Below are 17,889 nucleotides of genomic sequence, written 5' to 3' on the forward strand. Positions count from 1 at the left end.
TGGATTGTCCTATCTAGTGACACATGGAATCACATTGGTAGAATGGGAGTCTGGAGCCACATCATCTACCAACTCACATTGCCAAAGAAGGTCATTGCGCAAATCCAACTCCAAATTGGATCTTGTAGGAGGAACAAGATGTTCATCCCAATGATTAAGAAAAATATGCTGAAAATAGAAGAAACCCTATCCTGAATTCACTTGATTAATGAAGGTTTCAAAACCCAACAATTCCTTTCCAAAAAACCATAGATATGCTCCAAATCCTAAGTATGAAAAGAAAGTTTAATATTATCAAAATATGATATGAACAATATTGTTTGAAGAAGAAAGTCCTTTTGAACAATATTGCCCATAACATCATCCTTCCAAAGGTTATCCTTCAAAAGCTTTGAACATAGCATATCATATGATACTATCCTTAGAAGAAAACATTTCAAAAAATCAGTATGAATCAACTATGAATTTTTTGTAAGCTCAAGAACATTCAAGAAAAAGATGGATAACATTTGCCAAGGAAAGAGAGCCTTACATGAAATTGTAGAGAGAACCTCCTCATCGATGATGTTGCGAACAACTTTTTTGAAGAGTAAACAAGAAACACTAAAATGCTTGCCTAGTTCTTCATTTTTCACATTCTCAATGAATACCTCACACTCTTGTAAAATCAAGAAGGAGATTCACAAGTTGAAGGCAAAATCTTCCATTTGGTGAAAAATACATAAGTAAAAACTTTTAGAAACTCGGATGAGATCCCTACTAGTCAACTATCCAAAACTCGTCAAAGTTTTTGGTGAATTCAATTTAAGATACCAATATATTCCAACTAACAAATGCAAAAGAAATAATTTCTCAGAGTTTGTGGGAAGCCCAACTCCAAACATGTACAAATAAGGCATGAATTTGACTGTACCATCAAAGATGCCACATGGAAGTTTCTAAAAGAAAAGATCACCTTTCACATGAGATCAAACCTGTGGCCTTGGGAAATAGAAAACCTCAAATTAAAGGAAAGAGATTTCAAAAATGATTTAGAAAATACAGGCAGATTGTCAAATCATCCAAAACTAGAGGATTTGTGATAGAATTTGCCAAACGTTTAATCAACCTATCCTGAGAAAATGGTTTAGCTTGATGCAAAGTAAGGATGGATCCATTATGACCCTCAATGCATTAGCAATTGTAATAGGTTTCAAAATCTAGCACATTAGATTTTCTTTAATTGTATTGTTCCCCATCTTTTAGACCCTTAATTGAGTTCTTAGTTTTTCATTCTCCAAAGGCTAAGTGGAGAAATAAGGAGAAATAAATTAAATTAATGTCAAGAAATAAAGAAATCTAAAGGTGACTTTATATTTAATTTAATTTTCTAGAAGCACAACTATTTATTGTATTGGAAAGGAGGGAGCTTCTAGAGAGTGCATTTTCTAGAAATAAAACTAATTATTTTATTGGAAAAAGGGAAGCTTCTAGAGATTGAAATTAAATAATATTTTATTTCCTTCTAAAATGATGAAGGAAAATAATAAATAGAGGTGAGAACTTTATTGTTAAGTATCTGATTATTGTCAATTGTATTTGATATAAGCTTGGGAGAAGAAACTAAGGGTTTCTTATGTAGCTAGCCATTGGAGAGTGTCGATTCTTTAGTGTTGCAACCATTTGATGTGGTGAAATATCCACTGAATTTGGCATTTAGGAGAGCTTCATTCTAGAGTTCTATTAGTGCTTAAATTGGAGAATACATTTATTGTTGGCTACTATAGTATCGTGAATAGTGACATGAACAATGGCATGAATAGTGTCATGAACATTGAGGTTTGAATTGACAAGGGATATAACCATGGTATCAGAGCTTGCTTGTGGTTGATGAAATGTCAAACAACTAAATTTGAGAAGTATTTGGTGTTTCACAAAGTTATAACTGGTTTGGGTTATTACAGTAGTATCAGAGTGGTTTCATGCTATCCTATGGGGTAGAAAATTTATATTATTGTTAGATTTGCTATTGCATTTGGAGTGGCTAGGACTCTAGCATTTTCTAGCCATGGACAGAGATATGAGGATTGACAATTCTAGAAGTTGGTGGAGTAATGAGATAGTTAGCATGAAGATGATGCTTTGCAAGAGAGTATCAAGAAACTTAAGCTTCATCAACATAGATTGACAGAGAGCTTGTTAGATCTAGAGACAATTGAATGGGAAACAATGTATATTGTTTCTACCTTTAGAAGTCCACTAATGAGGTTGCAAGGAAGCAAGCTTGAGTTTCCCTTGATAGGAATCCTTGATAAAAATGTACCTATATTTAGTATGGAACTTGCTACTCATATCTCTAGTGTTGATGATGGACTTAGCAGCACTAAGCTTTAGTAAGTTAAGGCTCCTAGAGCTATTGTTATAGTTAGCGTAGAGACATTTGATTCAATTTTTACCACTGATACTTTCAGCTTTCTCAAGGATAGGATTATTATTGGAGATTTGTATGGTGTTACTATAGTCCAGGAGGCAGTTGCTTCCTCGGGTGGGACAAAGGCACATATAGAGTCACTCGGCCATGATGTTGGTGATTTGGGTATTATTATGGAGTTAGTATATGGTGGTTCATCCTCTAGCATTATTGATGTATAGCTTGACATTGAGTCATGTGTATAGAGTTAGGAGTTAGCAGTTAGCAGTTGAGGCTTTATTGGAAGATGTGGATGCAGATAGTATGGACACATCTAATGATACATTTGATGATGCTATGAATTACATGAGGTATGATATCCCTTGCCAAGGGTCATTTGATGTCTCTGAGGAGGTTTTGGATGGGTCCCAGGATCAATGTTTATAGGATGTATATATTGAGGTGGAAGTTGAGACATGTGCAAGGAGATTGATACAACAAGGGCTTCCATTTCTTCAGATGATGAGTTGGTTGATGTACATAGTAGTTGTATGTCAGATGAAAAATTATGCGAGGAAGATAACACATGTATGAGAAATCTTGTGGTGGAGAGCTCTAATTTAGTTTCCTATCATAATGCCATTAGTGAGACATAGAGCTTGCATAGGAGTCAAGGGTTATAAAGGGATCATGTGACTTATCAGCTAAAGGTGCATGATAGTGATATTTCTTCATCTCTTGATCATTATGATGCTATTCGTCATATGCTAGCTACATCTGGTTGGGGTGCTCCTATGTTTGATGAGCATGGTGATAGTACTCTTTCCATTATAGAGGTTCATGTACTTTGAGAAGCCGTTAGTATCTTGAAGCATAGTTAATCTCAGTTAGTTGCTAACAAGGATTACCATCTAGAGTGGGATAGAACCTACTATGAGATGTGGTTAGGGAAAGATGAGGAGGTGGATGAGCTCACCTGGGAGCTTGAGGTGACTATGGACTCTCTTCAGTATACTTAATTGGCTCTTCAAGAGTCACAATTATAGTTGGATGAGGTTACTGTGGAGTTAGAATGGGTACAATTGATACCAACCCTAGTCCCTATTCAGTTACATATTATGGTTGATTGTGAGTTTGCTTCTATGGGTGAGGATGAGGGATGTGATGATTTAGCAAACACATTCATTCTAGATATTAGTGTAATATGTATAGAGGTGAGAGCATCAGTGGAGATGGGCTCTCATGGTGATTTTATTTCCTTTTACTGGAAGTGAATCTATTTCTTCTTTTCATATGGTTGGTGGCATTTGATAGTTGGTATTTCCACATTTTTAGAGGGATCAATTGTGGATTATGGGGGAGAAGATTGATGCTTCTGCATATAATTTATGCTATACTAAGTCATTCATGGAGTATTTTCTTGAGAGCTTGGATTTGTAGGAGGTTTCATATAGTATATCTGGGGCTACTCTCATTCAAGGCTCTCGTACTACATGAAAATTGGTGAGATCTTGGCTACAATGCTTCCCAATAAGGATTTTGAGGTTGGGTTTGTTGAGAGGGTTGCCCAGGATCCCACCCAACCAATAGTTCAGAGTTAGATATTAGAGCCATCTTCTGGTTCCCAATTTGATGATGATGAGCCATTAATAGAGATTTAGACCTTTTATCGACATTACACTGTGAGGAGTGCTCATCACTTTTCTTTTGACCCATAGCTAGAGTACTGGGTTTTTAGCATTATGGATGGTAACATAAGGTTTTGTATTCATTATACCTGTAGAGGGCGTACTTCTCTACCAAGGGTTGAAAATTTTGATACATGGGGTATTGTGAAATAGTTGGATGTGCTAGTGAATGAGATGAATCAAAATCACAAATAGATGACCCAACTAATTTTGAATCCGAGATTTGAGCAAAGCATGATATCACTTTTTCAAAGAGTGAAATGTGGTGACACAGTTGTGGCTTCACATTTGTGGGACATTTCTTATGAGATATTGCATGAGTTGGGAACAATTGAAGTGGAAGGTAATGAGAATTCATATTTGGTTAAGTCAGGTGATGCATTTATTGGCATGAGTTCCCTAGATCATGTATTTTATGGTGATGCAACAATAGTGGGAGTAGGAGCATGTGAGGACATTCTCATATCAACAACCACTTCTATGTCAGTTAAACTATCCAACGAGGATTTTAGTAGTATGCATGCAGTTGTTGATGTGTGATTTGATGATGGTGCACATGCTGATGCTTATGATTTTTCATCAACTATAGATTCAGTTCAATTTTATGTTGTAGTAATTAGTGTTGCTCCTATGTGTATATATTTTGATGGCTACACTTAATATTGATATAGTTGGCATGAGTGCATATGGTTCGCCTATAGCTACATCTTTTCCAACATATGTTGGTGATGATCAAGATTCCAGTCCAATATATATTGTGTGGGTGGATATGGGAAAGAAGAGGTTTCATAGATCTTTGACATAGTTTCCTTCTCGTGACATTTTGACTTCTACATCATCAGCAAAAGTTTTGGGTGCTAGGTTGTAGGACATGTGGTTGGTCTCAATGATGGTAGTTTGTGGTTGGTTTATTATCCATAGGGATGTCACATGCTACTTCATTTGGGATCTAGGTAGAGGTTGGAGTTTATTGTGTTGCTAGATTGCTTGAGGACAAGAAATTTTAGGGAGGGCACAGTGTAATGTTCCCCATCTTTTAGACCCTCAATGGAGTTTTTAGCTTTTCATTCTCCAAAGGCTAAGTGGAGAAATAAGGAGAAATGAATTAAATTAAAGTCAAAAAATAAATAAATCAAAAGGTGACTTTATATTTAATTTAATTTTCTAAAAGCACAACTAATTATTATATTGGAAAGGTCAAAGCTTCTAGAGAGTGCAATTAAATAATATTTTATTTCCTTCTAGAAGGGTGAAGGAAAATAATAAATAGAGGCAAGAGCTTTATTGTTAAGTATCCAATTATTGTCAATTGCATTTGATATAAACTTGGGAGAAGAAACTGAGGGTATTTTATTTTAGTTAGCCACTGAAGAGTGTCAATTCTTTAGTGTTGCAACCATTTGAGGTGGTGAAATATCCACTAAATTTGGCATTCAAGAGAGCTTCATTCTGGAGTTCTATTTGCCCTTAAATTAGAGAATATATTTATTATTGGCTACTACAATGTCTTGAATAGTGATGTGAATAGTGTCATGAATAGTGTTGTGAACATTGAGGTTCGAATTGACAAGGGAAATTACAATGGTATTAGAGCTTTCTTGCAAATGTAAAACAACAAAATTTGAGAAGGATTTGGTGTTTCATGAAGTTATAACTAGTTGGGGTTATTACATTAAGACAAGCTCTAACAAGCTTTAATTGACCATAATTTTACATCAAATTGCATAAATATGAGGTCTAAGAAATGATAACAGAAGTGGATTTAATAGCATCATGTGATCATTTTAGATAAAAAGACTAAGGAATACCTTATGGAGTGCCATGTCATTTAGATGCCACTGAGACTAAGCTTCTTTTTAAAAACTAACTCCAACCAGGCACAAATATGAAATTTTCCACTAATATATCTACCCATATAATCTTTAATATCCTCATACCCAAACAAGGTTTTGAATTATGACTAGTTCGAATCCTCTTTATCCAAAATATTTTTAAAAATAGGAAAGAGGTCTCGACTTCAGTATATTAGATGTGATAATTAATGACCCCTTATCAATTTCTAAATTATCCATGTAATCTATGAGTGAATTTTCCTCTTGATATGTATATGAGATCATAAAAGAAGAGAATTTATTTATTATAACCCAGCATTGCTAAAGAATGTAAAGAAGTTTCTAGTTCTAGCATGATCTATGTTGCATAGCCTGAATTATGAATTGGGAATCCCCTTCGATATTAATATGTGATATTCTATTCAATAATGCACACTAAAGACCATGAAGAATGGAAAAGGCCTATGCTTGACTATTAATTTATGTATAAGTTGAATTTCTTTTGCCAGAATTAAGTTCCATTTAGAATCATGAAGGTAATATCCAATCCAAGAAGAATCTTGATTGCCCCTTGAAGCACCATCAAAGTTCAACTTTATCAAGGGAGGAAAAGGACATTGCCCTCTAATCTCCTTCCTATTCACCTTCAACTTTGAAATAGATGAATTAATTATTAGAATCCAAATATTAGGCCAAACTTTTATTATTTTATTATCACATGAAGAAAGATGAAATTTACTAGAGATGCTTTATTTATCAAAATATCATTTAATAGTTCAACTATTGATGATTCAATTCTAGTCTAGACATACATTAAGGTTGAGGGGGTATTAGAAAATATCCATTTATTCATTTCCCACCAAATAGAACAAATAAAAATAGCAAGGATAATTAACCATAATTTTACAAAAAGAGAGTTTGAGTACAAAATTGGCCATGCTTGTAGAAGGTCCCAAAGCTTAGCTGGTAATGGAGAAAAATAATACAGTTTAGCCAGCATGAATGTCCAACAATCCTTAGCAATATTGTATTGAAGGAAGAGATGATCTCAATCTTCAAAATATTCCCCAAAAAATAAACAATTGAAAGGATTAAATATTCTGAGCTTTCTTAATCTATCAACTATGAGGACATGATGTTTAAGAGCTATCTAAGTAAATATACCAGCCTATGGTGGAATGTCATTCTCGAATAGAGCTTATAAGTGTGATGTGAACCAATTTGAAGCTCATGTTCTTGAAGAGTCTAGTAGTCATCCTTAATAGAGCATTATCCTAAAGAAGATGAAAACCACAAAAACTTATCTAGTTGCAGAGAAATGAACACAATTCTATTATCCAAAACATGTTTCAACTAAAGTTTAATCTCATTGTCAGAAGTGAGAATCTCTAGTTCCTTTCAATAAAACCTTCTAGAGTTATTCTCCACATATTCAACATAATCAACCAAATTTGTACCCCAAATTTGAGAGACCCTCTCATGTATGTCAATAAACACAACCTCTCTAATTAAGCATGAATATGAGCATTCCACAAATCCAACCAAAACAACACATCTTCACCATTGTGAACTTCCCATAAAATATAATATGTAATGAGATGATGGGAAGACATCATGAAGTCCCACATTTTAGACCATTTTGGAGGAATAAGCAATAGTGAAAAAATTGGTTGGGTTCATAGAATAAAGATATTTAGCACACATCAATCTACACCATGGCAGATTTGGCTTGTTGTAGAGCTACTACACTAATTTTGCACCAAATGCTAGATTTGTCTTAACGATGTCTTGTAAACTTGAACCCCCATAATACTTCGAAGGAGCCATACCATAAAGAGGTAATAAGGAAACCATCTTCTTTCCATCCATATTATTATTCCATAGGAAATTCAAATTATTTTCTCAATCTTCTTTTGAATTGACTTAGGGGCTTCTAAAACAACAAAGAAGTAATTTGGAATTGATGCAAGAACATATTTTACCAATGTTAGTCTTCCAGTAGATGATAGCCACCTGGTAGCCCAATTTTCAATTATTTTCTTGAGCCTATCAATTATTCCAAACTAATATTACTTCTTGTTTGTACCTTAAAAGAGTGGAATACCTAAATAAGAGTTGGGTAGCTTGGCTTCCTTGAACATTTTCTCCTTCACCCTTAGATGTGTTAAAAATGAATGTAGATAATTTATGTTGATTGATTTGTTGGTTAGAAGCTTTTTCATATGGTGAAAGTTCCCACTTGATAGATTTTCATTATGGAAGCATTGAAAATTAACAATGTATCATCTTCAAATAGAGAGTGTGTAGAAACTAGGTTTGTCCTTGGGATTGAGATACCCAACCACAATCCAACTTGATGAGAAGAAGTTTAATCATTCAACTTAATGCTTCTTCCATGATGATGAATAAGAAACAACAGAGTGGATCCCCATGTTTGACTCCTTGAGAGGCCTTAAAATCACCATATGTGAATCCATTAATAATTGTTGAGAAAGAAGAAACCTTAAGTAATGAAAAGATCCACTTACATCATTTCCTTGAGAAACTAAATTTTAACATAAACTTAATCAAGAATCACAAATTGACTCTGTCACATGCCTTGATCATATCCAATTTGATAATACAAGCCAGAATAATTTTTGTTTGAAAGAATGTAATACCTCATGAGCACCAATTGCACCATCTGAAGTTACTCTTTTAGGAAAAATTTCCCCTTTTTAGGAAGAGATAATGTAAGGAATCATACCTGCTACTCTTAAGAAGAATTCCTTGGAGAATATCTTATAGATAACATTTCATAATGATATTGGGTGGAAGTTAACAAAAGATTTCAGATTTTGTACCTTCGGAACCAAAATGATATTTGTATTATTAAAATGTGTAACATAACACCACTTTTCCTAGACTCCTCTAAAGATAATAAAAGGTGAGAACCAATGAATTCCCATGATCATTGAAAAAATAAAGCTATGAAGACATCTAGGCTAGGGACCTTATAAATTGGCAAGAAAAAATATGAAACATCTGATTTGCTCAAGCAAAAATTATCTTAGAAAATCAAATTTATCCTCCCTTAGAATGATAGTTGGGATATAAGCCAATAATTCTTGGGCTCCTCCTCAATAAAATAACCATCCATCACTCATTGAGGGCCCAAAAGTTTCTGAAAGAATTCAATTTTCTCTTGAGCAATTTAATCCTCACTAAATGGTTGAATACCAAATGATAACTATTGTATTGAAAAAATGGACTACTTTTCTCTTTCAACCTTTGCATAATTATGAAAAAATCTTGTGTTCTTTTCTCTAGATTATTTCTCAATACATTTGCTGACAAAAAAATTCTTCTGTGGAGCATAACATAAATAAATAATATTTATCTATTAAAAATCTTTAGAATGATAGATAAACATTTAAGATAATTATTACAATGTTAGAAATCTAGAAGAAATCAACATTTTAAAAACTCAATTTAAAGAATTTATAAAAGAAAAAATAAACACAGGAATGAACAAAAAAGTTTCTATTTTCTTACGTTTATTTATTTTATTTAAATTTTATTCTCTTTAACAATTCAATGAAAATATAGATATAAGAAAAATGTGTGTGTGTGTGTGTGTGCGTGCGTCTCTCTCTATATGTGTGTGTGTGTGTGTGGATATGGAAGTCTCATAGTTAGAAAGTGATCCTTACTATAAGAAAGAAAGTCAATGTTAAAGCACATATATATGATTACAATGTTCCTTCTATTTTTTTCCTCTAAAATATTTAGATAATGAAATTGGAGGAAATTCTTAATTCTTGCTCGAAATAATGTCTATGAGAACCAAAATCATGGATTTGAATGAGATTCCCTTTGATTACTTGTAGAAGACTCCTCACTTGAAGGTGCAATCATAACTGATAATTAATTGAAAGGCATGGGAGGATTTGTGACATCATTCCCATTTACTTCCAACATTTGGACCACTCTGCTCATGCTTGGTTGATCTCTTCAATTGTACTAAATGCACCACATTCCTACATTTGCAGTCTTCTTGTTGTCTCCTTCTCTTCACATTCTATTTCTTTTATACCAATTTCACTCAAAACCCTCTCTCTAACTCCCCCTTCTCCATTAACTTGAATGCCCACTCTATCAATTACATGTTACTGGAGTGGCTCACATGCATATCAAAATTCTTCCTTCAACAAGTTCTAGTAATAACATCCCAAAATTGTAAACATCTGATTTTTCTATCACAGGCCCCAAATTTCTATTCCACACCTCTGGAGCAATATATCCTAGGGTTCCTCTTGTATTTTTCATTGATATGTGATGATCTCTCTTCCCATAGAGTTTAGCCATACCAAAGTCAACTATTTTGGGTGTAAGTTCTTCATCTAGTAATATGTTGTAGGGTTTTATGTCAAAATGAATGATATAGTTGTCACAGTCTTGGTGTAAATAGGCTACACCTCGAGCTGCACCCAAAGAAATTGAATATAACTATGTCTAATTTAGGATTTTCTCCTTGTCTCCTATAAATATAAACTTGTCTAGGGACCCATTTTCCATGTACACACACACCAATGTGTTTTTGTGTTCTTTGGAGCAATATCCCATTAGACATACCAAATGAACATGATGGATCCTACCGATAGTTGCTACTTCATTCATGAATTGATTTTCACCATGTCTTGACAGATCAAGCATTTTAATTGCCACAAGATAGCCACTTGGTAGCTTTCCTTTACAAACCACCCCAAAACCTCCTTCTCCCACTTTTTGAGCAAAGTTATTGGTGATCTACATAAGCTGAGAGTATGAATATCTGCATGGCATTTGATGAGCATAATCTTGCAAGATCTTTTCTATGTTGGGAACATCAAGTTTCTTAGAAAAAAGGATAATCTCCTCCTTCAATTAAAGAACAAAAGCAATAATCTTGTTAGTAACAATGCATTGGTTTTGATTACCACACTTGATTAAAAGTCTTACATTAATGAAACACAAAGATTAAAAGATATAAGAATTTAAATGATATAAAACTGCATGACAATGGAAGGCATAAAGTGGCATTGATGAAAGCTAAATTAATATAGTGATTTTTTAATCTATTATTTGGCACCATTTATTAAAATTGTACACTAATGAATTTTTTTTTAAAAATTAAGTTTTGAAAAAATAAATTAGAGTGAAATTGAAGAACAGGTTTTTTTCTCTGTTAGGGTTTCTTGCTTCATGCAAAATTTTAGTTTTCTATGTATGGATTTTCATCTAAAATTTCTTTCTATAAGGACCACTTGTCAGACCACATTTACTGTGGGATATTTTTAGGCTAGGATATAATGGCTCTGGCTAGCGGTGAACCAATTCTTTCTAGTGTTCACGCTGCTGCTTCAGTCTGTCGTGGCGCCACCATAGAACACATGCCTACCCAAGTTTGTCCCAAAGGTTTTTCATTAGGTAATCTTGACATTATCCTTCCTTTGCAAGAATTTGATGCTGGAATCCTCATGGAGTCTGCCTTGATGCTATGCAAAACCCTACCAAAGGTTTTTCTTTAATTTTGCTTCACTAACCCATCGCAAGCACACACAGTCTTTAACAACGGACCTTGGTTTATGAATTCTTCTTTACTTGTTTTTCAAAAATGGTCGTAAGACTTCACAGTCTCAGATGAGAAAAAGCTAAGGGTTCCTATGTGGGTTGAGTTCCTAGGTTTACCCCTACCATGCTAGCCTTTCATTGAATCCATTGCCAAAGCCCTTGGAAAAGTTATCACCAAGGAGCTTGAGAAAGTTTTTAATGCTCGCCTGCAATGACATGTTTGCATTGAGGTGGATCTTTCCAAGGATCTTAAGGATTCAATGGAAATTCATATTGTGACTCAAAGCTTCTCCCAGAAGGTGCTTTACTCGAACCTCCCCAACACCTGTATAGGTGCCAATCCACAAAACACAAGAATAAGGACTACCCTCTAGCTACACCTAGGGTCAAGCCCATGCCTAAAGAAGTGCCTTCCAAATAGGTCGAAGGGAAAAAAAGAATGGGTTACTATTGGGCATAAGGGAAAGGCTCCCTCAAATCCCTTGCCCCCCAAGCCGTCCTATGTTGCAGTCACCGCAATTCCTCCTTTCCTCATAGGAGCATCAATTCCAACCAGCTTAGGGATGCAAGCAATAGACAAAGGAACTACTCCAAGAGTTTTGTAGGTTTCAAACCCTGCTAGCACACAGGGGATAAATGTAGCCGCCAGGGCTTTTGACTTGGTTGGGGTGTGTACTCCTCTTGCCACTTCTTCCATAGCACCACTAGTGACATGGCATTCTTGTAGTCCTCCTAGACATGCAGAGATACCAGAGGTGAAACATCAGGCTCTAAGTCCAAAGGGTTTTCTGTCTGACTTCAAACATGTTTTTACCTTCTTGTAGAATAGCTACTCCTCTCTTGAGGACAAAGATGATATGGAAGAGTTCTCATGAACTTCCTATCATGGAATTTTTGAGGTCTCACAGACCTCCCTAGAAAGTACTATGTTCAGGATGTCCATCGTAGACTTGGTAATTTAGATTTTCTCCATCTACAAGAAGCTAAAATTTCTAGTTTCATGCTTTCTTTGGCATGCTGTGTAATTTGGCAAGATGGCATGATGTTTTCTGCCTAGGACGAAGCTAACTGATGTGGTGTAGTTACTCTCTTGTCACCTCGCCTTCATTTTGCTATTATTTTGCATGGTTCTGACCCCACGCATAGAATTATTTAGCTTTTTCTTTCCATTAATAATCATTCTTTTGGAGTCATTAATGTTTATGCTTCTAATGATGCCATGAAAAGATCCCAAACACGGGCCTAGCTAGCTGACAACTTGCCTCCAACTACTTGGGTCATGTGTGGGGACTTTAATATGGTTAAAGTGGCCTTTGACAAAGATGACATTATACCTTTTCATTGGAGAGCTGGGGAAAGACAACTCTTGTATTACATGTGCAATAAATTGGGCCTTTTTGATCCTAATACCAACCGCCACTAGGATATTGGGGTTTGGTACACTTGGTCCAACTTTCGAGCTAGCTCTAAATGCATATTAAAACTCCTCAATCGTGCTATGATCATTGTACAATTTTTTTTCTCTTTTTCTAAGGATCTAGATCTACCTTTCATTCTCCTGCTAGATGTCACATTATCTAACCACCATCCCATTTATTTTGTCATTTCTTGGCAAACAATTGTCCCAAAGGTGGCCAAGTCTTAGTTCTTTCTCAACACATCTGTGTTGATGCATGCTTCCACCATCTCACATATCCTACATGTCTAGAACTTGGAGCCACATCCTCATTCTTAAAGGGGATGGATTCAATGGTGGAATGATGCCATTACCAGAACTACTTAGTTCATATGCATTTATGGGTGACAATTGGCTATGTTTAGAAAATGGTCATATGAAGCCAACATGCTTGCCCTCAAAAAAGCCTCTGAGACCCTCAACCTCAATCCGTTTGATGTGGACTTACAAATTCAGCTTGCCAAGCTTCTCCATGACAAACAAATTGTCGATAATTTTTCTACTTGGCGAGCCCAAATTAAAGCCCGTCTCTATTGGTTGGAGGTTGGTGACAAAGCCTCGAAGGAGTTTTATTAGGCTCTTCACGCCTTTCATACCAATGTTAGGATTTAAAATATCAAACAAGGAAATGTTGTTCTGTCTAGTCTCCCTGCCATCCTGCAAGAATTTGTTCATCACTATGAGAATGTGTTTGCTTCGCAGGGAGATTTGGTTTCTTAGGAGGAAGCTCTTAGAAAGTGTACTTTTGTTACTTCAAACTGCCTAGCAAGTTGAGCAACATGCTTTCTGTGAGCAAATTCTTTCCCTCGGAGACCTTAAAGAGGTAGTCTATTCTAGGGTGGATGACAAGTCCCCTAGGTGTGATGGGTTTCCTTGTGAATTATACAAACACCTTTGGGAGCATATAGGTCCCGATCTACACAAAGTTTATCTTGAAGCCTATCATTCTAAAAGCTTAGGAGCCATTATAAACAAAGGAAATATCAAATTCATACCTAAAGCCAATGATCTAGAGGACATATGCAATTAGAGACCCATTATCTTTTTGAATGTGTCTTATAAGATTATTGCAAAGGCACTCTCTCTCAAAATTAGGCACATGTTGCCCTTAACTGTGTGGCTAGAGCAAACTGGCTTCATCAAGTCCAAATATATTCTTGATAACATTGTTGCTATCTCGGAGGGAATGGAATGGGCTCACAAGTCCAATCAAAAGGCTATCTTTTTAAAGATAGATTTTGCTAAAGCCTATAATCACATTGAATCACCCTTCATCTTGGCTATGCTCCAAGCTTTGGGTTTTGGCCCCAATTTCCTTTAGTCCTTGGAGATGCTAATGCTTGCATTACCATCAACAATTCACAATATGAGGCTTTTGGACTTTTTTGTTCCATCAGGCAAGGTTGCCCGCTAGCTCCTACACTTTATGTCCTTGCCACAAAAGGTTTTGACTATTTACTTCACATTCTGTGTCCTTAGGACTAGTTCATGGCATTTACTTGCCTCAATCATCCTCCCAATTAGTCAATGGACACTTTACTGATGATTCCTTTCTTACTCTTTTAGAGGACAAAGAAAACATCAATAATGGTTTAAGTTGCTTGGACACCTTTTGCGAAGCCTCTGGTTTTGCCATTCAATGACATAAAATGCTCTGCTTCCGTTAGTCATTTTTGCCAGCTCCACCTTGGCTCTGCTAGTTTGAGTGGAAATTGGTTACTCACAAGGAAATCTTTCCCTTTCTTGACATTCCTTTTGCATTCCAAGCATCGCTTGTGGAACTTTGGAATGTTGTACTAGTCAAGATTAGCAAAATGCTTAACTACTAGATCACAAAGCTGCTCTCCCTCGCTAGAAAATTCTAGATTTGCTCAAAGATTCTGATGGCCACTCATGTGTATTACTCCTCCTACTAGGATCCATCCAAAGCTTCTTACATGAAGTTGGAAAGATTGCTTAGGGATTTTCTCTAGGCCTCTGGTTCTGATCACCATGGCTTTCACAGAGTGGCCTAGGATTTTTGTTGTCTCCCAAAAGGGTCTAGTGGTCTTGGTCTGCTTTCCACTTAGAAACAAGGCCTTGCTCTTTGTGCAAAATAGATTATTAGGGCTATTTTAGGAGATGAAGCTTGGAAGATTCTTTTTCAGCACTACATTTCTTCCAGCTTTCCTAGCAACAGGCCTACATGGAAGGGGATTGGTTTCCAAAGCCTTCTCATCATGCATGAGCCAGTGGTCATTCAGGGCTCATTCGTCATCAAGAGCACCTAGAAATCCTAGGAGGATATTAAGCCCTAGCTTTGATGGGTTGGAGATGAATTCCACAGTGGCCTCTCCTTAAATCAATAGAACATTTGGTGGTCTCCCCTATTTTCCATTCAAGGTACTCCCCTCGCCAAGACTCAAGGAGCCAATGCTCTGCATTTTTTTAAACATGGCATCAGAACTCCTAAGGACCTCTTTTCAAGGGTCACCATGAATTTCAAGACCTAGGAAGATATGCAAGTATAGTATTGCCTTATCGATTCAGATCGATAGACTTTTGACCTTTTGCTTTCTTCCATCCCTATTCACTTAGTTCATTAAGTGGGGATTTAGTCTATTTGCCCTTGGTGGCTTGATTGGAAGTGGTATCCTACCACTCCTTTTTCTAATTACAAGCCAAGATTGGGCTATAGATGGCTTTTGCCTCATCTTCTAATGGTGGATACACTAAACTAGAGATGGCATTTGCAATCTTCTCTTTCTCAATGGAGAAAACGTTTTGATACCATTTGGAATGCTATAACTGAACCCAAGATTGCACATTTTTCTTGGTGCCTAGCCTTCCAAAGTCTTCCGCTAGGGCCTTAGCTCAAACACATTAGGGTTCCTAATCCTAGATGCCCCTTTTGTGGCCTGCTAGAGTCTTTCTTGCATATTTTCTAGTTTTGCAAGCGTGCTCAAAATTATTAGCACTAGATTCATGAATTTTTTAAGCCATTCAGATCTGAGTCTTTTTCTTTCCACATGATTTTAGTGGGTGACTCTCCCAGATTTGTTCGAAAGTTTGCCTAGATTTGGCATACCTTCAAGCTAGAAATTTTGTTTTCTCTGTGGAAAGATAGGAATGTTTTTCTTTTCACACAATTTTTTGGATGTTAACATTGCTATGTACACTAAGGCATGCATTTGTAATAATGTAATTATACAGATTCAAGTGCAAGCTAACAAAGTTGTCCTAGAGGTAGCTCACCTATAAGAACTATTGAATCTCTGGGGAAATGCTCCCTGCACTATTGCCAAAGTTCCACCTGATGCCTCAAAGGAGACCTCAACGCCTCGTGGCTATTGTCTTTGGCAGCACTCCTTCGGCCAACACTTGCACACCTCGTGCTCCCAGGCTTTTCGCCATTGCTCTCCTAGTGGTGGTGATGGTGGATGGAGGCGCCGCTCATCTTCCCCAACCCGTGGTGGTTCTAGTTGGTCCTCGACTCCTCCTCCTGGTATTCATTGTCTGCATTCTAGGAAGTAGCCTTACCTGGACCTAGCGATCTCTCCTCCGCAGCCAAAGATTAAAGACGAGGAGGCTGCCACTATTACTGCTACTACTGATGATGGCATCACTATTCCCAGCCAGCCCCAAATCCCAAAGATGATTGGGGTTTTCAAGACAAAGTTGATCCACCACTTTCGGCTAGCACTACTTTGGTAGCTTGAGGTTGCCTTATATGTTTTTTCTTGATGAATAGTTTCTATTTTCAGCTATGGCCATGCTTTTAGTTCGGCTTCGGCCGTGTGAACTCATTCGCGGGGTGATCTTGTATCCCCTGACCCTTTTTTTGTAAATTGTAATCTAAGTATATTTTATTAATAGAAAAGGACTATTCATCAAAAAATAAATTAAAAAAATTAAGTATTGAAAAGTTTTAGTCTAGGAGTCAAGCCTTAGTGTGTCATGTTTAAGCAACTGTTATAACATTTTATCATTATATTAGACATTTTTTTGTGAAACCTTAGAATGTTAATTTAATTTTATATTTTCTTAGTAATGACTAAAATAATGGACAGTGCATGAGATATCCACTTTTAAACGATAGATTGATTGAAATAATACAATAGATAATTGTTTTCTTCAATTTGGAAAGAAAATACTTTTAAGCATTGTAGTAGTAAAATATTTATCTTTGATGGATTAAGAAGAAAGCGATATATAGCATTCTTACAAGTGTTAACATGAGATGTCTACTTTTAAATGATGGATTAATTGAAATGATGTAATAAATTTGAAGGAAAAAATAGTCTAACTATTCCACTAGATAGATAAATTAGGGAGATTGTCGATAAGGAATACTTATCTAGACCAATAACATTCTTAGCGGTGTTAAACAAACCTGTATGGTCTGAATTACCTACAATGGCCGAGACTGTTTTTAGTATTATGCTTAGGAGATATAGGAAAAAATGAAACAAAATAATCCTTTTCTAAATATTAAAATTTGACGCTTTTGCACCTTCAGCCGATTAAATAGACGAGGGAGTTACGACTCTTACTAGGGCTCCATGATTTGCAACTCAATTCTGTTGAATTGCCAATGTCGTAAAAGCAAAGCTCTTTCTTTGACTTGAATTGCAAATATCGGTCGACTACTTGTGTAGAATTTTTGATAGCAAAGAAAGAAATGGAAGAAGCCAAGGAAGAATCGAAGCGTGAGGAAAAGAATAACAAAACTACCGTAGTCAATACGCCAAATTGACTTATGGACAAGCTTGAGATGAAGGAGCGAGGAACGACTTGAATATTATTAAGTAAAGAGAAAGGAAATGCCAGCGGTGTACATCGTGTGGACTGAAATGCTAAGAATATGATAGATGAAGTGGCAAGCAGTTATCTCAAGCGGGGAGCAATAATGATAGTTGATTAGTAAATAAATGAAGCGAGAGAAGGCAAGCA

Source organism: Cupressus sempervirens, chromosome 2 (genome assembly GCF_028749045.1).
Source record: "Cupressus sempervirens isolate cs-2001-9-10 chromosome 2, ASM2874904v1, whole genome shotgun sequence".
Taxonomy (NCBI): Eukaryota; Viridiplantae; Streptophyta; class Pinopsida; order Cupressales; family Cupressaceae; genus Cupressus; species Cupressus sempervirens.